A 24,770-nucleotide genomic window follows, 5' to 3' on the forward strand; every position below is an offset into this window, starting at 1 on the left:
CAAGGCCACTACTAATAGGGTGATTAAATACTTTAATAGGGTCACACCTAATAGTGTGTTTTATAACCTTTAATAGGGTTGGCTCCTAATAGGGCTCACTTTAGAAGAGTGAAAAACAATAACTAGTTACATTGGTGGTTTTTTCCAAATTGGGTTTGCAAATTAAATCCTAGTGTCTCATGTGTTCATTTTATTTCTTTCATGCTTGCAAGTAATAACGGATAACATCTTAAGATTCAGTAAAGTAATTTACACTCTACATTTATTGGGTTACAACAATTTCTATGTGTTTACTGAGTATCAACAATAATCTATTTTATTAGTTTGAATTTTATAGTTGACATCTAAGGGATCTAGGATATATTTTAGTGGTAATTGATTCAGCCCCTCTCTCAGTTAGTCCTCTTATATTTCCAACATTTTCTTCTAGTCTATTGGTCAAAATCCTTTTGTCATCTTCAATCATGACTTTATCCTCTTCAAATTTTTTCTTTTTCTTGGTCACCTCACATAGTAATAATGATTGGACTTCTTGTTCTCTCTTGAGATTTTTAACCTTCAGTTAGGGTTCCATTCTTTTCCATTAGATCTGCAACTTCTACATCAAATTCATTGGTGTTTCCATTTGCAAACAATTCAGTAGTATCAATATCTTGGTAATGTGTTTCATTCTCTTCAATAGCAATTTCCTTCCTTCTCTTTAGTCATATATTTAACTCATCTCTTGCTCCATTCATTTGATGTAGGCCAAGTTGTATTTCAGTCTGCTAGTTCTCAGTAGTCTTTCCTAACTTGTAGACTTCCATCTCCAAGATCTTTCCTCAAAGATGCAAAGATTTACTTTCTAGAGAACTATTCTTTGATACCAATTGTTAGAAATACAATATGGAAGTAAACTTTAAGAGGTGAGGGGTGAATCAACACTTAAAAATTTTAACCTCAAAAACTATTCACCACACATCCATATTACAATCTATGCATAGAAACTAAAATACCAAATTAATCATATACATCCATAGCATGAAAGTAAAATATTCAACACATGTATGACACAAGATATTTGGTTACCCAAAAACCCTCCAAGGAGAAGGTAAAACTAGGGTGGGGATGACACCAATAAATCTTCACTACTGTAATAATAAAGTGTATCTAATGAAGGTTGCAATGTTTGATCATGAAACATGATCTACCCTATGAAAGGTCTACCCTATTAAAGGCTTGTAATTTTGTTAGATATTACCTTCTTAAAGAATTTCAACACCTTGCTACAAGTGTTCCTAGTTAAAGGATTTTAACTTATAGTTTAGTAAGAACCCTATTAAAGGGTTTACAATAGCATGTCAAGACTACTATCTTAAGAGATTTAACTGATTCACTTGTTAGAATGTCTCAGCAATGATCCTTTAGTTAGCACTCTATTTCTTGATGTTAGATCACATCTATCCTAATGTATACTTTATCCTTTTTTATCAGATGTATCTCTTCTATCTTTTGATTACTTTCCTTTGTTCTCTTTTAAATAATTCTATAATGTAACTCAAATCATAACACCTTATCATGAATTCTTTGCTTGTGCATGCAAAATCTCTTCAATTCTCATTAAGTATTCATAAAAGGTTTAGGGTTTCTCTTCCTTAAGAAGACCTTGGTAACTTAGGGTTAGGTATGAATCAATGGTAGTCATTCACTCATATTTTTTCTTAATCATTCTCCTTTTCTAATTGGATGCACATAATACATAGAGATTCTCAATTAAGATTCAACTTTATCATCAAAGATCATAAAACAATCCTTAAGTCAGCCCAAAAATGGTTTACATAGAAGTTTGTGCCATTAAAAACATCTATGTCAAAACTATGATGCTCGACATCAACTACAATTTCAATGTGGTAACTTAGCCTCTATTTGACTCATCATGCACTAATCACTTGGCATCTGAATAGCTCAGCACATGCCATCTACTCAAAACTTACTAGTTTCTCGGTTGATACTAAATATCTCTTGCTTGAAATATATACCTTTTGACAACTTGATGCTTGACATATATTACTTGTTCAACATGAACTAAGTAAATGACTTAAGTATATTTCACTCATATGTCAAAACCAATATGAGATTAATGAACTATTCATCCAAACCATAGCTAATTTGACTCAAATTCTTACCATAAATATTGTTCTTTTTACTATTGTTTCTTAATCGTCTATCCTAGAGGTTAGAGATGACAAAGATGGCAATGATTTACTAGAGGTTTTTGACATAGGAAATCAATGAGTTCGTGCACTCTCTTCTGTAAATTTCCATTTTTGGTTTCTCTTTAAGAAATTTGGATTGTTGAACATTGTGAGTTTCTTTCATTTTTAGATTGAAATGTTTTTTTTTTTTACCAAAGCTCCCAAAACTTGAAAAAGAGACCTATTTGTTGAGTTCTCTCCTTGAAACTAATGATACATTCCTAGTGAATAGGAACTTGATAGGGTTAATAGAGAGAACTAAAAATGCCCAAAGTGGAACCATTTATGAAAAGTTAACCAATAATAGATTATTAGAAGTTGTTGCTTTTTAGGTCCTACTCTAGAATACCCTCAATTAGTGATAGAATGTGAAAATAGATAAGAATCCCAAAATAGGTGCATTAGAAAAGTTTGAGGAGAAATCTTGGCAAGGATTGATAGGGTTACTATTATAACATGTTTGAAAATTCCCCATAAAGAACCCTACAAGCCTTGGACCTTTAACGAAGTGAGACACATATAAGAAGGAAAGAAGAAATTCTATAATTCCCTCATTGCACAAAGCTATCTATTGAAATTGGCAAAAGGCGGTTCATGATTTATTAAGCCCTTGAGTATTAAACATTTTGTAAAGGAGATTGTAGATTTAGTTCTCTTCAATAGGGTGAAGAGAAATAGGATTATTTTCATTGGGTGTAGTGGATGTATTTCTTTATATAGAAAATTGTGGGAGGTAAGAAAATTATTGATTGGGGAGGGATAATAGCCAAAATATTATTCAGAGAGCTATTGGGATTAGCTATTTTTTTTTTACCTCTCTAATTTTATTGTCTATAATTGTCAAAAATTCAGTCATATAGAAGATAGAGTAGTTCGGTCATAATTATGCTTGAGTCACTCTATAAAGGTTAAGTTATATATTTTTTAGACTTGTAAATAATATTGTATATGTTGAGCTCTATATGAGATGATAAGGTCTATTGTCACTGAGTATTCCTATGCAAGATGAGTTCAATGAATGTTGAGTAAATAAAAGTGAGTTTATGTCAACTCATGAAGAAGGAGCTGAGTTAATTTCAGCTAAGTGTTAGTAGGTAGAATAGTTATGATTGAGCATCCGAAACATAATATGTCAAGTAACATAGTTTGAAAATGAATGTCTAGAATAGCACAAACTATGAAGTAAAATATACATGTAAATGACATTTAATGATTTTTATAAAGTTTGTTACACATTTTGACATATATCAAAAATATCTATGAAGGAAATCTAGACAATAAGATTAAGAGGCTAAATGAGAAGGATCCAAATCATTGATTTTATTCTAGAAGGCTTTACAAATGTCTATTTAAGGGAAGATCCAAACCCTATTTTGTATGTATGCAAAGTATTGTCAATTCTTATGTGAAGAGTTGTGTTTTGGAGGCTACGAGAAAAGTTGTGAAGTAATAGAGTTTAGTGGCCTAGCGAAGAAGTGCAGAGAAGAGTAAAGATATATCAAATAGGAAATCAGATCATTGAGTGGAAAGAGAATATTAATAATTAGAATTATGAGTGTAGATCAAAGGATAAATATGGATAGATTTTGGTAATTGAATCAGGGTAAATATCTTAATAGAGTGGTCCTAATAGGCCTAAGTAAATCTCTTAATATAGAGCTTACTTTGTTATGAGTTTTAAATCCCTTAATCAAGGTAGACCCAATAGTCTTGTAAATATTTTAACATCAAAGATCAGTCATAGGGTAGATCATTATAAGTGATCGCATTTTTATCCCTAAAAAGAGAACTTTGTTACCATAGGTAGTGAAGATTTGTGGGTGTCGTCCCCACCCTAGTGTTACCTTCACCTTAGAGGGTTTCTTGGTAACCAAAATCTTTTTTTTTTTTTAATGTATTTTTATGCTTTTGGTTGTGATGAATAAGCTAGATTTAGCTTCATAATTTCAAGTTTAAAGTTATGCTATATTTGAGATCTTGGAGATGAAGGCTTATAAATTGGGAAAGATTATTGAGAATTAGATGATTGACTTCCATATCATACTATAACAACTTGAAGTAGCAAGAGAGGAACAAAATAATTCCTTAAAGAAAAGAAGAGAAATGGCCACATTCAAAGAATAACTAGGTAACAAAAAAGGAGACAAAATTCAACAACAACAAATATGGGGACAACTTAATTTTGTATTAATTTTCCTTGAAAGTTGTGTACAATTATAGTAAAACTCAAAATGATTCTAGAACAAAACACAAGGATCACATAACACTAATGTATTCTCAAAAAATTTGTAGAGAGTATACATCATAAACTTTTCTCAATAACTTGGACTAAAAACATACTAAGTGTAAAACTAAAAATGCATTAGAAATTAGACCCTTCTCTAGCCTTTGAATCTCACTTATATAGTGTGAGATGCAACAAGTTTCAGCTATAGATAATTGACAGGTGTTCTTTTGCAAAAATATTTACATTTTCTTACCAAGAAAAGGCAAAATTTTATGTAACAGAAAGATAATATCTTATCATTCTCTTGGTAGGACCCTTTTTCTATTACGTCATTGTATGCTACAAATCCCATGGTTGGCCTTTATTCACTCTGATTCCTTAACATATGTAGCTATCAAACTTGTTAATGATGTGTCAGGCTCTTATTCATGCAACTTCACCTCCACTCTAGGATTTCCACTCATGTCATCATGTACTACCAAGGTGACGATTACATTTGGTTCCATTTTTTCCATGTCATCCAACTGACCCATTGCATCTTTCACATGAGATGACTACCCTTCCTTTTCTTCTTCTTTCCTAGGTGCTAATGGAAGTGAGTCAATGATTTTTAATTTATCTTCATGTATTTCATCATCATCACTTTCAACTTCTTCTAACTATTCACTAGAAGTAATATTTTCCATCCACTTGTTATAAAGTGTGTCATCTAGCCAATCAAATTGTAGAATATCATGTTTCTTCGTAATAACATATTTAGCTTACTATTAATGTCAACAAAATCTTGTTTCAAAAAAACAAAGAATATCTGGGCTTTCACCATTTCTTCTTTTGTGTTAGCCCACCACGCATGTCCCTTTTCATTAATTATTTTATTCATTCTCACACAAAATAAATCATCTAATTTTTTAGCCCATTCATCTTTTTTTTTTTAAATTTATTCTTTTTGTCCAAGGCACAAGGGAATAAATCAAAATTTTGGCTCTTATATTTATTCAAGTAGCCCACTATTCTTCTTTGTAGATGAACTCTTTTATTATAAAATTATAGAAGATCATTAACAATATCATAAGTCTTTTCAATTTGATCATGTAAAAATTTTATGATACAATAACACAAAAATGTCAATTCCTTCCTTCTTTTTACCCATTTATTTAGAATAGGCTTTAGAGCCTCATCATTGGCTTTCATTTTATCCCATATATTTATTGTCTTTGATAGCTAATCATAAAATAGTGGCCATTCAATTTTATCTCCCATATATGTGAGAGATTTTCTCAATTTATCTTCATACTGTACATTTATCTCTACATGAAATGCCCACTATTTGCTATTTTCTTCTTCAAAGTCTTCAACAGTGTAATACTTTGGCCTTTGTGGGGTATTTGGAATTTCTATGAGAGGAGTAGATTTAAAAGGTTCCACTAGAGGATGAGGATATATTATTCTTTTCCTGGAAGTCCTCCCCATTAATTTATTTTCAAATTCAATTCTCTTTCAAACTTCTTTATTATAGGCCTCCAAAACACTTTCATACTTACTCTACAAGTCAAACATTATTATTTTTTCTTTCTCTACAGTGGCCAAAACAAATTAAGAGTTTCCTACACCCATATGAACTTCTTGTACATGGGATGTCTCTACTACTCTTCTCAAAATGATATTTCCCCTTAATCCTGAGTCATCTGGCTATGATGAAACAACCATAGATCCCTTTCTCAATGACTGTATAATAAGAGCAACTTGGTCATTACTAAAAGTAGTGTCTATGAATTCCTTCTTACTTGGATCTTGAAAATCAAATTTATTTGAAACATAATTAAAAAATTAAAGCATCAACTATGTCCCAATTTGGTAATAATAAAATATTTTTGGCTTTAACCATCTATCTCTCTTCTTCTAGGTTTATGCTTTGGAATTCTTGCATCATCTTTTCTTTTATTTGATTTTACAAAGCTACCTCCTCTATCTCTAAATGCTATGTTCTTAGCTTATTCCATATTTCTTCAAATTTTCTCATGTTGGTTCTCCATGCAAACTGGTGGAAGGCTCAAGATTTCACAAAACTATCATCTGACCAAAAATATTGACTTGCTTGCTCTAACATAGGGTCAAATTCCCTTTCTTTATAATCTGTTATTGTCAACTCAAAACTTTAGGAGGCTCTTGGGGGTTTCCTTCATCTATTTTAGATTGAGTAACAAAAACTACTCCTTGAGACCCCAATTGTTCAATTTGTTCCCCAGTAAGTTGTTCCTCTTCAATCCTTAGAGGGTTTGTGAAGGTGAGTATTCCTCAATGTGAGGATCCTCTTCCCTTATTATTTTTTTCTTGTTAGGGTAGGGCTTAGGAGGCTTCTCTTCCTAGTCATCACTATAGATCCAATTACTTATTTGCCTTTTTCAATAGCGGCCTTTTTATTCTGGATGATGGTATAACTTGGCCTTTATTAGAAAGTCAATTGACCTACCCCTATATTGGGAGTGAATCCCAGTTTCCTCATTACCTCCCTAGCCTTATCTAGGAAAGAATTAATAAGGATTTTCTTCTTCTCATTCATGATTTCCATTATTTCAAGAAAAGTAAGCATCAGCTTATTTATTCTATCTTCCTCTGTAATGGCATTACCTAGAGAACTATAATCTACATCAAAACAATGAATGAAATCCAAACTTTTGACAATACTCTCCATTTTTCCTTCTTAGTTTCTTTCTCTTACAAGGAGTATTCATTTCATATTATATCTTTAGGAAAATAAAATTCATGGTCAATTTTTCCAAGCTTAATTCTATGTCTAAAATCCAAATGATAAAATCCCTCATTTTCACTAAAATGAGGGTGAGAAACAACCATCTTATACTGATCTAATATCTTATGTAGAGAAAGCTAACCCCCTTTGGTGATTACAAATTGATGGGCCATTGTGCAAGTGGGGAATATTTACCCTATCTACCTTTTCAACAAATAGGTTTCCTCCAATCCTCCTAGCCACCACAAAAATTCAGCTACTCCTACCTTTAAAGGCACTTTGTAAGGTAACACATGGGGGGTACCTCTGAAACCATAAATCCTAATGACAATTGAGACTAAATATGGGATGATGTCTCCCCAATTGTGTTAAACCTTCAAACCAATAGGATTGTCCAAGGGCCTAATAAGACATGAAAATGCCTTGGTTACTTTGGGATTGTCACTTAATAATAGGCATCTCAATTGTGAAGCAAAATATCTATCAAGCCTGACAAAACAAGCCTTTTCTACTTCCCCTAGGTCATATCTACACTCCATAATTGGACTAGAAGTGCTTCCCCATCCTATTCCCTATTCAATTTCATCTCTTTCCCAAAATACATTACTCCCTTAAACAAAAACATATGCATTAACAAAAAATAGTGACCAAAAACATTCTCCACTTTGCCTTTCACAGTCCCAACCAGGACATTGTAAATTTCTCCCACTAAGTCATAAGCAAAATTAGAAATTATGTCCACACCAAAAGAGGAAATTTGATTAATCATGTACATAAAACCCATGGGCATAAAATCCTCTTCATCTTCTCCAAAAACTCTACATAGAGTCTTGTATGCCTCCATAGCCTTGGTGTTGTAGTATGCCCTTTTGAAGGGTTCCCTGGATGATGTTGTTATTGCTTGTAGAGTTTCAATTTTGTCTACATGTGGCCTTAGTTCACCTTGCCCAATTGTATCCTTCTTTGACATGTATTCCTTTTCTAATTCTTTCAACTCAATGGGCACATGATAATCAGTGAGAGGACCTAAACCAAAGATTTGCCTAATTTCCTCTGGGTTGATTGTCATTAGTATTTCACCACCAATCCTTCTAACCACCATAATTGTTGGATCATAATTTTTTTCCACAGCATCAAGGAGGTCATAATCCATAAAGAAATTTGGAGCCACTAATTTCCCTAAATCAAAATTCCAAATATTGGCATGCAGGGCAAAAAGTTTCCTCTCTAAAAATCATTTCTTGAATAAAAGTAGACTAGTTTGAGAAGTGTTAGCATCTCAGACCCAGTTCCCTTTATCATATAATCCATCTACAACTTTGAGCCTAAGGTTTAACAAAGTTAACTTTTTAACTTGCATAGTTTCAATGGTGGATTCAAGGAGCAATTCAAGCAGCTCATCATGGATATTCCTATCCAAATAATTCTCTTTCCTAGAAAAAACATTCTTTGGAGACATCTTGACTATAATTTTTAGAAACTAAAATACTATAGAGGCTATAGCATATGGGAACTTACTTTATTTTCTAATTGTTCTACCCTATAACTTTGTAATATCTTGCAAACAATGGGAAACTGCTTCATATTTTGATCCAGTACCAATTCTCACTTGTTTCTTTTTCTTTGAAAACTTGTTTGCATGTGATGAAAATGGTGAAATATTTTGCAATATACCATGTTTTTCTCACATGTGAAGCTTTTATTCCTCATAAATGAACTATAAGGGAAATAGAATGGCACCACCTTCTGTGTTTAAATTTACACCATTGATCTTAGAAAATCCCACAATCTAGGAATGCAAACAAAGATGAATCATGTTCCACTTGACATGTTGGCAGTGAATCCAATGAGATTTTTCCATATGTACCTCTCCTTCATTGTTGGTAACACATATTGGAACCACTAATCCTTGAGGACACATTTCATTGAGTCACTACCTTGCTATATGTAAGAAATAAGCATGTTTCCATAGCGATGAAGTGACAACCCTTGATCTCATCTCAATTTGATTACAGGTGTTTTAATGCATTTTTAATATCAATGTGGTGGGTCTCTCCTACATTTTCCTTGTTCACTATGTCACTATACATAAAGGGTGAGCAACTTCCAATAGCAACAAAGTGATGATTGTTGGTTCCATTTTGATCAAGTGGATGACATTTGATGCATCATTTAATACAAATATGGTGGACCCTCTTTCCATTTTCTTTATTCACTATATTGATATCCTTATCATTTAAACAACTCATCATAATGATAAAGTGATGATGGTAGATCTGAGCTTAATTTGAGGGCAAGGGAACTGCATTTCATCCTTATAACTATGGTGGGTCCCATAGTTGCCAATTCATGTTGGATAAATAGTGCAGAATTTCTCATAGTGACTTGGTGATGATCATTGATCTAATCTTGATCCAAAAATTGTCATCTTGCATCTAACATCTAACTTAGGTGTGGCTCCTCATCATTGATGACGTGGGAAAGTCCTATCAAGCTAGCATATATATTAATACTTTAATCCTATTGTGACATCAAGTTTTCTAGGCCCCGTCGTGTTTCTAATTTTTAAGTTAGGCACTATGTAGCTACCAATGATGCACAAGAAATTCTTAATCGTGACACAGTGACCTCTGATGGTTTCAAAAATTCTAGTATCCCCATATTCTTAGTAAGATGCCACTATGTCATGATTCAATTCTAATGAAGGAAATGTTGGGACCAACCTTTAAGACTTGCCACCACAAAACCATTTTCTCAATTAGTTGCTAGCTCACTATCGATTTGATCCATTACTTTTTCGATCGTGACATAGTGACTTCTAGTGATTTGTTAAAATCTAGTGATGGGAGAATGACTACTTATCAATCATGATTATATTAATTAGTACATTTGTTAGAACAATAAATGTGCACATTCATGATATTACTTGGTAACTTTGCAGTTGCTATTATTTTCAAAAGCTGCCACTTTTTGCATTCTCTAGCAAGGTTCTACATCACTACCACCAAGGCATAAAGATTTTTTGATCATGAAATAGTGACTCATCATAAAAACTAAAATGTGGTGATGACAACTACAAATATTCTAGGTGGTTTCTTTCCAACACTGACAACTCTGACATGGAGCATGTGACTAAAACCTTCTGAGACAAAGCACTTTCTAGTCATCGTACATCCATTTCATGACACTACTAATTAATTTCGTGGAAATTGCTATGTTACCATGGTTAAAAAACTTACATCTTTCTATAGTAATGATGTGACTTCCATAGATCTTACAAGGATTGGACAGTTTGAAACAAAAGGGAAAAAGGCACTTGGGGGCACAAAATATTTGAATGAGACATGGAATATTCACATATATTATTTAAAAAAAGTTTTGTGCCCGAATAAATTCAAAAGAAATGAGACCTAGGGTTTGACAAAGTTTTTCAAAGGTTATCAAAATTGCAAGACCAAAAACTAGAAACCCTAGCCTCCAATAATGGACTCAATTTTGATTTTTTATACCTAGATTGGGAAAATTTTATCTTGTAAAAAATCAAACCAAAAGTGGCTCTATCTGGGTATGATAGACTACTCAAGTCTATGCAAGAATTTAGAATACATGGTTGAGTAGACCACATACCTAATTTTTAAAATGACAAGATCTTTAGAGGGCATAGGAACAAAACAACAGAAATAAGGAACAACACTATATATGAACATTTACAAGGATTTACAAAATATACAAAATGTACAAGGGAACAAGAAACCCTAAAGCTATTATTCATGGAAAATAGATACTTTAGAAAAATCATCTCTTCAAGAACTATCCATGAACTAGCAGTTCAAGAATATTGTCTGACCAAATCATTGAGGATATCAGATTCTTCTCCCCATGTATTTTCAATCATATAGGGACCTAACCATATAGGATCAAACTTACCATGTTTTCCTTTATCATCAATTCTAGCATTCCACATGATCACTATGTCTCCATCTTCAAATTTTTTTCTTAGTATCCTTTTATCATATAATGTCTTAACCTATTATTGCAACTTTTGGTTCCAAAGAGATGCTTCTCTTCTAGTTTCTACTAGTCCTACAAGCTCATCCAAACTTTCTAGCATGTCATCTATAATATCTCCATCATAAAATTGGATGTAATTGTAGAGTCCTACCAAGTTATTCTAAGGCATCCTTACCTAGATTTTGTGCACCATATCAAAGGGTGATACACCAATGGCTTTCTTCACAGTCACCCTATCAGCCCATATTGCTAGCTACAACTTGGAATCCCATGCCTTCTTGTTATCATCCAAGGTCATCTTAATGATTTTTAACAAGCTTTTATTTGTCGATACAAATTTTGTCCATTTCCTTGTGGATGATATGGAGAGGATGTTGATCTTGTAATTCCATATTTGTCACAAAACTTTATGAATTCCTTAGACCTAAAGCACATTGCATTATCTGTTACAATTCTCTAAGGACAACCAAATCTGAAAATAATGGTATTTAGCAAGAAATTGTTGACAACTTTACTAGTTGCATTTCTTGTAGGGACTACTTCTACCCATTTTGTGAAATAATTAGTAGCAACTTAAATCTAGGAATAGCTAGTGCTAGATTTAAGAGAGATCTCACCTATGAAATCCATACCCCATTGCTGAAATGGTGCTTGAACCTCAACTGGCTTTAATGGAGTATTACCTGAGAACTTCAATTTTCTAGCAAACATTTGATAGGCATCACATTTCCTAACCATGATTTGAGCATCTTTAAAAAGTGATGGACACTAGAATCCAACTCTCATTACCTTGTGTGTAGTGCTCTTGGCCATATAATGTCCTCCACAAACTCCAACATGCATTTTATTCAAGATTTCTTTTGCTTTTTCTTGATCAACACACTTCAGTAACACTCCCTCAAAATTTCTCCATGATAAACTACCCTTGACAATTATGTACTTTATGGCTTGTAACTTTGTAGTCCTCTTCTCATTTTTGGCCAAATGAGAAGGAGCTTCCATGTCTTGTAGATAATAGATAACATTAGCATACCACTCATAGTGATCCATGTCACATAAATCAGATCTAAGGTCATCAACTACCATATTTATCTGATTAGCATCTAGATTAGACTAAGCCATAAGCTTAGCCAAACCTTGACCTCTTAATAGTTTAGTTATCTGTATTTCAATGTTAAATTCTTAGATCTTGTTAATCCAACTGCATCTTTTACCTGATACTTCCTTTTGAGAAAAAATGTCCTTTATAGTTGCATTGGGTACAAATGCAATAACAATGGTACCTACCAAATAACATCTAAAAGCCTTAACATCCTTTACTAAAGCATATTCTTGTTTCTCATTTATCTCATATTTTAGTTTAGAAGGCTGCATTGACTTACTAAAGAAAGAAATTGACTGTTCATATCCTTCCTCATTCTTCTACAATAGGACTGCAACTACATTATGAAAAGATGCAAAAGAGAATATGTGCATTGTTTTTGTGTAGTCTAGAGTCCTAAGGACAAGAACATTCTTTATGGTAGTCTTAATATCCTAGAATGCTTGTGAGGGTTCACCATCCCAGTGAATAGTAGCTTGGTTAATCTCAAAAAAGTTTGTAACAAATCTCCTTAGAAAGTTAACTCTCAAAAGAAGGATTGAATTCCTTTCACACTCTTTGGCATAGGGACCATTTCAATGGCTACTACTCTTTCATGATCTATCTTTACTCCATCCTTTAATACTATATGTCCCAATAATTTTCCTTCAGTCACCCCAAATGTACACTTCTTAGGGTTTAATGATACTCCATATTCCAATGGTTTGATAAAAATCTTTTCTAGATGACTACAATGGTCCTCAAACTTCTTGGAATAGGTTGTAAGGTCATCTTGATATACAACCATGAATTTATTGATATACTAATGGAAAACTACATCCATAGCCCCTTAAAAAGCGGCATCAACATTAATCAACCCAAATGACATTCTCACATATACATAAGTTCCCCAAGGAGTTGTAAATGTTGTCTTAAACTGATCTTCTTCTTTCACCAGAACTTGATTCTACCCTAAGAACCCATCCATCATGGACATAAGCTCAGACCTAGTTACTTGCTGCAACATTGCTTCCATGTTTGGTAACCCATAATTATCTTCTAGAGAAGCAATATTTAGATTTCTAAAATCCACACACAATCTAATATCTCCATTCTTTTTCCTGATAGGTACTAGATTTGAGACCCAAGTGGAATGTCTAATAGGTTTAATTATCCTTCCATCCCTTTACTTCATTAATTCCTCTTGCATTTTAGGGGCTAAAGTGAGATTGATTGGTCTCTATTTCTTCCTAAAAGGCTTTACATTATCCTTCAATGGTATGACATGTTGGAAAAGATCTTCTCTATAGACTTTTAGGTCATCATATGACCATGCAAAAACATGTCTATATTTCCTTAGCAAGTCAATCGAAAACTTTCTAATTTTGGCTGACAAATCATGACCAATATAAACTTTCTTAGGAGCCTTATTAGTACCTAGATTTTTCTCTTCTGACTCTTTAGGTTTATAATCTTTAGACCTAGGCTTTACCCTATCTTGGTTATTAAACATATTTTCCAAAACAACCAAACCTTTAGGTACTTTATTAGTCTTTAGTTGTATAAACTCTTGACCAAAGATTGTTTCCTTCCCATCTATGGTTTCAACTAAATCACTACAATCCAACTCTTGACCATGGTATTTATTTTCATTCAACAAGAAATTAACAATATCTTTGTCATCTTCAAATACTTGCCAATGTTCAATATTATTAGGTATTGAGGGTCTATTTTGGACCTCAATCTATGAAACTCCTAAAAATGATATATCCTATGGTTTAATTGCTACATTTGCTAATAAGTCAGCCATTTTGTTCTAAATTCTATCTCTCCATGACATAGCAAATGCATCAAAGAATTCTATCTGATCCTAGACAACATTTCTATACCATTTCAATCTTTTCTTTTTTTATGCATATGCCCTCTTTATCTATGAGATAACTAATTATGAATCACCTATAACATGTAACTATTTGATTCCATGGTGGGTAGAAACTTTCAATCCTAACAACAGGGCTTCATATTTAGCTATATTATTAGTGCATGAGAAATTTTAGGTGAAGGAGTATCTAAAAGTGTTCCTCTTAGGAGAAACAAAAAATACCCCTGCCCCTGCACCTTCATTAGAACTAGCCCTATCAAAGAACATGGTCCATAATATTGGTGAATCCATACAAATCTCAACTTCATGTTTGATCTTAGTAGGAAACTTCTCAACTTCTTGGATAATTAACTCAACCCTGAATGCGTTCACATTAGTGTCTAGAAAACAAGTAACATTCTTGTCAATTTCTTCCGCCAAAATATGACTAACCCTTGGATCTCTGTTTACTTTAATAGCCTTATCTCCTATGTGAAAATTTTCATAGGTTAGGTCACATTGTAAGCTAACTCCCATAGCAGCACTCCATTTCCTAGAGAGCAATAGTCCATAATGTGGAGGGATGCCAACTACAAGGACTAACATGGTCAATTCTACCTTAGGGTATGCAGCTAGCCTAAATGGCAAAGCATTTATAGTACCTATAACTGGGACTTCTCTAGCATCCATACCTCTACATCTACCTTGCTTAGTCCCTACTTTCAACCCTAGGATTTCCATTACTTTGAAAGGAATGATGGTGTTAGAAGCTCCTTAATCTATTATGCAATTTTTTAGGGTTTTTCCCTTTATAATGAGACTAAGAAAGAATGGGTCAATATACTCTATATATGCTACTGATGAATCATCTAGGAATATTTGAGGAATTTGAGACATAATACCACTATCTTCCACTACTAATGAGGTTTGTTGAGTAGCATTTTGTTCTACATTTTTGCTACTACCTCCTATCCCTCCCAACCATGATAAGGCTTTGCTCTTATGTTCTTCAATCCTAAGTAGTTTAGATAAAGGTACTTTAATATTAATTTGTGACAACATGGATATCATGTCAATAGGATTAGATATAGTGGGTTTCACAATCATACCTGGAGTAGGAATCTTTTGAGCATTAGGCACTATTATTTTCTTGACAATATCAAATCTTGATCCCTTTTCTAACACAATCGCTTTTGATGTCTCACTTGTTTGGAATTGAACTTTCTTCTTGGGTTCCCGCTTCTTGGTTTTGATATCTTTAACTTTAATTGTCTCCACATTAGCCTCCTTGTTTTCATCCTTCATCTTATATGTTACATCCTTTATAAATATACTAGAAGGCTTCCCAACATCATTGTTCACTATTTAGTTTCTCAAATTGTAATTACTATGTACTTGGAAAATCATCTCTATAGTGATCCTATCGATTTCCTCTTTAGAAGGCATTATTAAATTTACATGAACAACTTAAGAAGACGTAGCACATACTTGATCTTCATCATACCCTTCATTATCTAAGAACAATTGTTGATGGTGTAGCTGATAGACAATTCTCTTATTTTCAAGATCACTTTCATTCTCTTCCAAATCAAAATCCATGCAATCACTACATATGCTAACCATGTTACAACTTACATCATCATGGATCTTTTCTCCTTCTTCTTCCTCATTTTGTGCACTATGACCTGAAGTAAATAACTGAGCAATTGCACAATACTCTAAAAAGTGAGGTGATTAACAAATGATACACCATGGTACATCATCATTCATATTAATAGAACTTTTTTGCAAAGGATCTAGGGTACCTTTATCTTTTACATTATAGGTTTGGCTAGGAATTCACTTACCATTCTTCCATTGAGTGATATAAGGGTAATTCTACATTCTGGATTGTCTATTGAAGTTATTATTGTTCACTAAGGCTTTCTCACCAACATTTGGCTTATATGAATTGAAAGCAGTAGGGTTCTTTTTCAACATTTCCAATACTTGATCTATTGTGGCTTCTTCAATTTTCTTACCTATAGTGGTTTTATCAACTTCTTTCTTATTGTTGTTTTTTGGATTGAACAACTTTGGATCATCTCTCCTACCTAGCTTACCAGATGCTTTCCTATTATTCTCAATGTTCACTACAATCTTATAGGCATCCCTCAGAGTTTTAGGACATTTATCCCTCAACTAGTAAGCCAACTTATTGTCAAAAGCATTAAAATAAGTTGTAAGGCAAACATCTTCATTCAACCTCATGACCTCAAACAATTTGTACATACCCTTTTGGAATCTTACATTGAAATAAAATGTGGACTCATTAGGGTTCTTCTTGATGTTATTGAATTCATTTAACATGAACCCATCATTATTATTATCTCCATATTGTTCTTTGACCAATCTCTCTAAAGCACTCCATGAACTAATGTTGTCATCAGGTAACCTTCTAAACCAATCCCTTGCATCCTCAGTTAGTGAATGAAAAAATAACTTCATCACCACATCCTCATGTTCAACTTCATAATCATTTAACATATCTATGAAAACTCTTAAGTGCTCTTCACTAATAACAACATTATTTCCAGAGAAATTGACAACTTTACCTCTTAAATAAAAAGATATGGGATGTGGAGCACCAGGGATACCTGCAAATGACATTTCTTTATATTTTTCCATGTAGACAAGTTTTTTTCTAAAAAATAGCAACATTTGAGGTGCTTACTGCATTGGCTTGGTTAAGAACAAGATTTTGAGATTGTTGAGGTTGGAGAAAAGGGGGTTGAGTACTAGTGGTGGATGATGAAGTAGGGGCTGACTAAGATATTCCTTGAGTTAGAATTATTGGACCACTAGACGGTACAAAAGTTGGAGCTAGGATAGACAAATTTGGCAATGAAGGCAATGTAGAATTAGACTTAATAAATTGGATTTTCCTCCTAGTTTCTATAGCTTGAGCTTCATTCTCAACCTTCTTAAGTTCTTTTCTAAGATTTTCTTTCTCTTTCCTAGCTTTTTCTAGATCTAAATATAATTTTGACATTGAAGGGTTCACAGATTTATTGGTTGCTACTTGGGGCTCATTTATCTAGATTCCTACAAATTTGCCTTTTCCTTCATCTATCTGCTTGATAGTTGGTTCTACCTAATTACTCTGGACAAGCTTGTAGGGTTGAACTTGGGAAATAATAGGTTCTTATTTTTGGCTTAGGATTTTTTCTTGCTCTTGAACTTTGGCTCTCAAACTATCTATATCTCCAAAGACATCAGTATGAAGCACTAAAGTTCTTTCTTGTAACTTCTTGTTTTGTCCCTTTAAGGCATCCATTCTTCTAAGTAGATTATCTCTTTCAACAAGGGCCTCTAGGGTGGCTTGCTATCTTTCTTTTTCTAGATGAGCATGTTTGGCCTCTTCCTCAACAACCCATTTATTCAAAACTCCTATCTCTAATTTTACTTCTTTAGGATCTGTGGAAGTGGCTTCTGAATCAGCAAGATCATCTAGGTCTATGACATTAGTTTCAATGTATGGGATAGCTTTGGGATTAAAAGGATCTCCAAATAAACTTATAAGTCCTAGCCTATGGTTCATCTCAGATATCAATCTAGCCTAGGGGACACATTCCCTACTAGTGACATCTCTTTGTCTTGATATGTTCTTTCATCTGGTAATGGGGTACTAGATAGCCCTCCTAAAATCCTTGTGGTTTCTAATTCAGAACTGGGTGAAGAAGACTCTCTCCCTAGCACTGGTTGTTATTGAGAATTAATTAGCACACTACCTCTTTGTTTCCATGTGGGGTTTGGTTCCACCTTTTTCTTATTTAGGTTCTTCCTACCACCTTGAGATAAATTAGTATACATTGGTACATTAGGATTGGCTCTTATGTAAGCTCTTGTATTTTTTCTCGTATCAGCCATATTTTTTATTTATCAAATAAGCACTAGTTTCAAAACCTTGATTGAGTTACCACCCTATTCTAGGGAAAATATAACAATGAAAAGTACTTTTGACTTTAAGGAAAGGACACAAGATAATATAAAAATATCTAACATATAAATGAACCAATCAATGAGATCATAAGAATCTAACTCTGGCTTAATAGATAAGACACTTGGAAGGGTTGTAAATGTTGCTATACATCTATGGAATTTGATTTTCTTTTTCCTTTTTAAATTCTCAAGGTTTGTCACTAAAACACATCCACTATGACCAAAAACTGTACCAATGGATCTAATAGACACGTATACAACAAGATTAAAGACACTATAGTACCCTTTTTTTACATTTGTGTTGGACAACTCCCTAGTAGAGTCACCATTTTGTTGGCTTTTTTCAACTACTGAATAACAAAGGCTCAATACTAAGATAATAATGCTCACACATCTAAGGATTAGCTATTTCCTATTAACAATTATGCTTGCATATTATTTGGAATTAACTTCAACGAAACTTGGACTCGCTTTCTACTCTTTAGGTTTTGCAAGAAAAAGGTGGGTATACCTAAGGGATAATTTAGAATGGATGTTGTTGCATGAGAATTCTATTAGTTTCATTCTGATTCTCATCTCATACCTCTAACATATATATATTTTATTCATTTTTTTTCACTTATAGATGATAGGTATCCCTTATAAGTAGATTTGGTCAAAATTCTTCTCAGATTTGCAAGTATTTCTAACCACAACAACTAAATAGAGCTAAAATGCTACATGCAAACAATTTTTGACCATCTTTTATGCTCTTCAAACTATAAAATAAAGGTGATTTTGATTTTATACTTGATACTTATTTAAGATTTCCCTATCTATAGATTGGACTGATTAGATCAGTGCCTATTCCATTGGGATCCAGAGTCTACTCCAATTTAAAGATCTAATTTGTTGCATTACAAAAAACATTAGCAGCAATTCTTATTGGAATTCATTCTTACAGACATCCTTTCTATTACCATAACAACCCATCACATTCATCAAAGCCTTTTACTTAATTCATTGAATTAATAGCACCAATGAATTAACATACAACCTAAGTGAATTGCTTTCAATTGGATGAGCTTTACTCATACAATATTAGAATAACTAGGTAAAACAAAAGGAGACAAAATTCAACAAGAAGATATGGGGAAAACTTAATTTTGTATTAATTTTCCTTGAAAGTTGTGTACAATTGTAGTAAAACTCAAAATGATTCTAGAACGAAACACAAGGATCACATAACACTAATGTATTCTCAAAAAAATTTCAAAGAGGATACATCATAAAGTTTTCTCAATAACTTGGACCAAAAACATAACAAGTTTAAAACGAAAAATTTAGTAGAAATCATACCCTTCTCTAGCCCTAGAATCTTACTTATATAGTGCGAGATGCAACAAGCTTTAGGCATAGAGAATTGATAGGTGTCCTTTTACAAAAATATTTACATTTTCTTAACAAGAAAAGACAAAAATTTATGTAACAAAAAGGTAACATCATATCATTCTCTTGGTAGCTCCCTTTTTTTGTTACATCTTCGTATGCTACAAATCCCATGGTTGGCCTTTATTCACTCCGAGTTCTTAGCATATGTAGCTATCAAACTTGCTAGTGTTGTGTTAGGCTCTGATTCATGCAACTTCACCTCCACTCTAGAATTTACACTCATGTCATCATGTACTATCAAGGTGACAGTTACATTTGGTTCCATTTTTGTCATGTCATCCAACTAATCCATTGCATCTTTTGCATGAGATGACTACCCTTCCTTTTCTTCTTCTTTCCTAGGTGCTGATGGAAGTGAGTCGATAAGTTGTAATTCATCTTCATGTACTTCATCATCATCACTTTCATCTTCTTCTAACTATTCACTAGAAGCAATATCTATAATCCACTTGTCATAAAGTGTGTCATCTAGCCAATCAAATTGTAGAATATCCTATTGCTTCTTAATAACATATTCAGCTTCATTGTCAATGTCAACAAAATCATGCTTCAAAGAATCAAAGAATATATGGGCTTTCACCATTTCTTCTATTCTAGTAGCCCATCACGCATGTCCCATTTCATTGATGATTTTATTCATTCTCAAACAAAATAAATCATCTAATTCCTTAGCCCATTCATCTTTTTTTTAAAATTTATTCTTTCTATCTAGGGCATGAGGGAATAAATCAAATTTCTAGCTCTTATATTTATTCATGTAGCCCACTATTCTTCTCTATAGATCAGCTCTTTTATTATCAAATTCTGGAAGATCATTAACAATGTCATAAGTCTTTTCAATTTGATCATGTGAAAATCTTATGATAGAATAACACAAAAATATCATTTGCTTCCTTCTTTTTACCCATTTATTTACAATAGGCTTCATAGCCTCATCATTGGCTTTCATTTCATCCCATATGTTTATTTGTCTTTGATAGCTGATCATAAAATATTCTATGTCTAAAAGTCAAATGATAAAATCCCCCAGTGTCACAAAAATGAGGGTGAGAAATAGCCATCTTATACTGATCTAATATCTTATGTAGAGAAAGCCAACCCCCTTTGGTGATTACAAATTGATGGACCACTATGCAAGTGGGGAATATTGACCCTCTGTCTTTTTGGCAAATAGGTTTCTTCTAATCCTCCTAGCTGCCACAAAAATTCAGCTACTCCTACCTTTAAAGTGGGGTACCTTTGAAACCATAAATCCTAATGATAATTGAGATTGAATATGGGATGAGTCTCCCCAATTGTGTGAAACCTTCAAACCAATAGGATTGTCCTAAGGCCTAATAAAACTTAACAATGCCTTGGGTACTCTGGCATTGTCACTTAATAATAGGCATCTCAATTTTTGGTTCAAAATATCTATCAAAATTGACAAAACTAGCCTTTTTTGCTTCCCAGGTCATATCTACACTCCATAATTGGACTAGCAATGCTTCCCCATCTTGTTCCCTATTCAATTTCATCTCTTTACCAAAACACATTGCTCCCTTTAACAATAATATATGCATTAACAAAGAATAGTGACAAAAAATCTTCTCCACTTTGCCTTCCACAATCCTAACCAGGCCATTATGAATTTCTTCCACCAAATAAGAAACAAAATCAAAAATTATGTCCACACCAAAGGAGGAAATTTGAGTAACCATCTACATAAAACCCATGGGTATAAACTCCTCTTCATCTGCTCCAAAAACTTTACATGGAGTCATGTATGCCTCCACATCCCTCATGTTGAAGTACGCCCTTTTGAAGGGTTCCTTGTAGGATGTTGTTATTGCTGGAAAAGTTCCAATTTTTCCTATATCTGCCCTTAGTACACCTTGCCTAACTATATCTTTCTTTGACATGTATTCCTTTTCTAATTCTTTTGAGTCAATGGGCATATGATAACCAATCAAAGGACCTAAACCAAAGACCTGCCTAATTTCCTCTAGGATGATTATGATTAGTATTTCACCATAAATCCTTCTCACCACCCTAATTGCTCGATCATAATTTTTTGCCACATCCCCAAGGAGGTTATAATCCATAAAGACACTTGGAACCACTAATTTCCCTAAATCAAAACTCCAAATATTGGCATGTGGAGCAAACAAATTCCTATATGAAAACTAGCTTGAGAAGTGCTAGCATCCTGGACCCAATTCCTTTTATCATATAATCCATCTACAAGTTTGAGCCTAGGGTTTAACGAAGTTAACTTTTTAACTTACACAATTTCAGTGGTGGATTTAGGGAGCAATTCAAGCAGGTCATCATGGATATTCCTATCCAAATAATTCTCTTACCTAGAAAAAAACTTCTTTGGAGGTATCTTGACTATAATTTGCAAAAACTAAAATGCTAAAGAGGTTATAGCATATGGGAACTTACCTGATTTTCTACTTGTTCTGCTATATAACTCTACAATATCTTGCCAACAATGGCAAACTGTTTCATGTTTTGATGAAGCACTAATTCTCACTTGTTTCTTTTGCTCTAAAAATTGAAAAGTTATTTGTGTGGAATGAAAATGGTGAAATCTTTTGCAATATACTCTATTATTCTCACACACAAAGATTTCATTCCTCATAAATGAACTATAAGGGAAACAAAATGGCACCACCTCCTATGTTTAAATTTACACTGTTGATCTTAAAAAATTATACGATCTAGGAATCCAAATAGGGATGACTCACATTCCACTTGACATTTTCGTAGTCAATCCAATGAGATTTTTCCATATGTACCTTTCCTTCATTGTTGGTAACACATATTGGACCCACTAATCCTTGAGGACACATGTCATTGAGTTGCTACCTCGCTATACATAAGAAATGAGTATGTTTCCATAGCAATGGAGTGACAACCCTTGATCTCATCTCAATCTAATGGTAGGTCTTTTAATGCATTTTTAATATTAGAGTGGTGGGTCCCTCCTACATTTTCCTTGTTTTCTATATTGCTATACATAAAGAGTGAGGAACTTCTAATAGCAACAAAGTGATGATCATTGGTTCCATTTTGATTGAGTGGAGGACATTTGATGCATCATTTAATACAAATATGGTGGGTCATGTTTCCATTTTCTTTATTCACTATATCACTATCCTTATCATTTGAGCAACTCATCATAACAATAAAGTGATGGTGGTAGATCTTAGCTTAATCTAAGGGTGAGGAAACTACATTTCATCCTTATAACTATGGTGGGTCCCATAGTCACCAAGTCGCATTCGATTAATAGTGCACAACTTCTCATAAAATCTTGGCAATGATTGTTGATTTGATCTTGATCCAATGATCATTATCTTGCATCTGAAATCTAACTTGGGCATGGGTCCTCATCATTGATGATGTGGGAAAGTCTTATCAAGCTAGCATATATATTAATACTTTAATCCTTGTTGTGACATCAAGTTTGCTAGGCCCCATCATGTTTCTCATTTTCAGGCTAGGCGCTATGTCGCTATTGGTGATGCATAAGAAATTCTCGATCATGACATAGCAACCTCTGGTGGTTTCAAAAATTTTGGTATCCCCAAATTCTTAGCAAGATGCCACTATGCCATGATTCAAGTTTGATGAAGGAAATGTTGGGACCCACCTTTAAGACTTGCCACCATAAAACCATTTTCTCGATGAGTCGCTATGTCACTACTAGCAAGATCCATTACTTTTCTAATGATGACATTGCAACTTTTTGGTGATCTATTAAAATTTTGTGGTAGGAGAATGACTATCTATCAATCATGATTATATTAATTAGTACATTTTTCAGAACAATGAATGCACACATTCATGATATTACATGGGAACTTCACAGTTGCTATTATTTTCAAAAGCTATCACTTTCTGCATTCTCTAGCAAGGTGCTACATCACTACCAGTAGGGCACAAAGATTTTTTGATCACAACATAGTGACTCATTAGAAAAACTAAAATCTAGTGATTCCAACTACAAACTATTCCAAGTGGTTTCTTTCTAACATTGACAATTATGACATGAAGCATGCGACTAAAACCTTCTAAGACAAAGCACTTTCATGTTACCATGCCTCCATTTCATGACACTGCTAATTAATTTTGTGGTAGTCTCTATGTCACTGTGGTTAAAACACTTACATCTTTCTATAGCAATGATGCGACTACCATAGATCATACAAGGATCAAACGTTGTGAAACAAAAAGGAAAAAGGCACTTGGGGGCACAAAATATTTGAACAAGACATGGAATATTTGCATATATATATATATATATATATATATATTTTAAAAGTTTTGTGCCTGAATAAATTTAGAAGAAATGAGACCTAGGGTTTGACAAAGATTTTCAAAGGTTATCAAAATTGCAAAACCAAAAATTAGAAACCCTAGCCTCCAATAATAGACTCAAATCTGATTTTTTATACCTAGATTGGGAAAAATTTATCCTATAAAAAATCATACCAATAGGAACAAAAAAATGATAACATTCAACAAAAGAAAGATCAAAGGTATGATTAAGCTACATCAAACTATTTGAGTAATGTAATTTATGTAATGTGTATATTAGTTTGATGTAAATATTTTTGTAGTCCTATATTGTTCAAGTCATAGAAATAGGGTTAGTACTATCTTTTTTGAATTGTACTACAATGATGTAATCATGATAAGGTTTTTGACCACTAATGTGCAAAGGGGAGATTGTTGATCTCTCTAGTTTTGTTGTCTATTAGTATCAAACACTTAGTCATATAGAAGGAAGAGTTGGTTTTTTCATCATTGCAATTGAGTCACTCTATATAGGTTGAGTTATGCATTTGTTGGACTTGTAAATATTATCGTATATACTAAGTTCTATAGGAGATGAGAAAGTCTATGGTCACTGACTATTCCTATGCAAGATCAATTCAGTGAATGCCAATTAAAGCAAAGTGAGTTGATGTTGAGTCATGTAGAAGGAGTTGAGCTAGTTGAGGTAGAGTGTCAATAGGAAGAATAGTTATGACTTAGCATCATAAATAGTATGTGCCAAGTAAAAAAAATTGAACAAGAATGTCACAAACTTTGAGGTAAATCATTTTGAGCTAACATATAAATGACATTTAATAATCTTAAATTTTATTATAGATTTTTTTATGCATTTTGACATGGATCACCAATCCCTATAAAGGAAAGTT

The 24,770-nt window shown here is 33.2% G+C and overlaps 1 pseudogene; it reads right to left on the reverse strand.

Annotated features, from left to right (window-relative positions):
- The window catches only part of LOC149553325 (uncharacterized), a 58,922-nt pseudogene extending 43,454 nt beyond the window's left edge, over positions 1-15,468 (reverse strand).
- Between the last annotated feature and the right edge of the window lie 9,302 nt (positions 15,469-24,770).

This window comes from Cupressus sempervirens, chromosome 6 (assembly GCF_028749045.1).
Source record: "Cupressus sempervirens isolate cs-2001-9-10 chromosome 6, ASM2874904v1, whole genome shotgun sequence".
Classification (NCBI taxonomy): Eukaryota; Viridiplantae; Streptophyta; class Pinopsida; order Cupressales; family Cupressaceae; genus Cupressus; species Cupressus sempervirens.